Source organism: Rhinopithecus bieti, unplaced genomic scaffold (genome assembly GCF_001698545.2).
Source record: "Rhinopithecus bieti isolate Rb0 unplaced genomic scaffold, ASM169854v2 scaffold_50922, whole genome shotgun sequence".
In the NCBI taxonomy this organism is placed as follows: Eukaryota; Metazoa; Chordata; class Mammalia; order Primates; family Cercopithecidae; genus Rhinopithecus; species Rhinopithecus bieti.
The window spans coordinates 641807-642447 of NW_016820247.1; positions in this window are offsets into that span (position 1 = coordinate 641807).

Here is a 641-nt window from a genome sequence, read left to right on the forward strand (position 1 = left end):
GAGGTGTGAGCATGAGAGGTGACTGAGGAAAAGGCTTCCAGTGTGGTGGAGAGCGAGAGGGAACAGTGGCAGCCAAAATGGGCTTGTGGAACTTGTCAACATGATCCCTGGCTTCTCAGAAATCCTAGGAGTCAGGGCTACATTTCCTATATCCATGCAAGATGGAGGAGGGGAGGTCATTGTGATATGATTTTTAAGGAAAGACTTGAGCTGGAATAATGATAAACTAATTGGAAAAAAAATGCCGAAATAGTCTGGGCACGGTGGCTCACAGCTGTAATCCCAACACTTTGGGAAGTCAAGGCAGTAGGTTCACCTGAGGACAGGAGTTCAGGAACAGTCTGGGCAACATAGTGAGACCCTGTCTCTACAAAAAAAAAAATTAACCAGGTGTGGTGGCATGCACCTGTAGTCCCAGCTATGCAGAGGCTGAGGAGGTGAGGCAGGAAAACTCTTGAGTCCAGGCATTAGGAGACGGCAGTGAGCCACGATTGTACCACTGTACTCATCTGGGCAACAAAACAAGATTCCATCTCTTTAAAAAATGAATTGCTGAAATATGGATTCATTTCTTTTCTTTTCTTTCTTTCTTTCTTTCTTTTTTTTTTTTTTTTTTTTTTTTTTTTTTTTTTTTTTTTTTT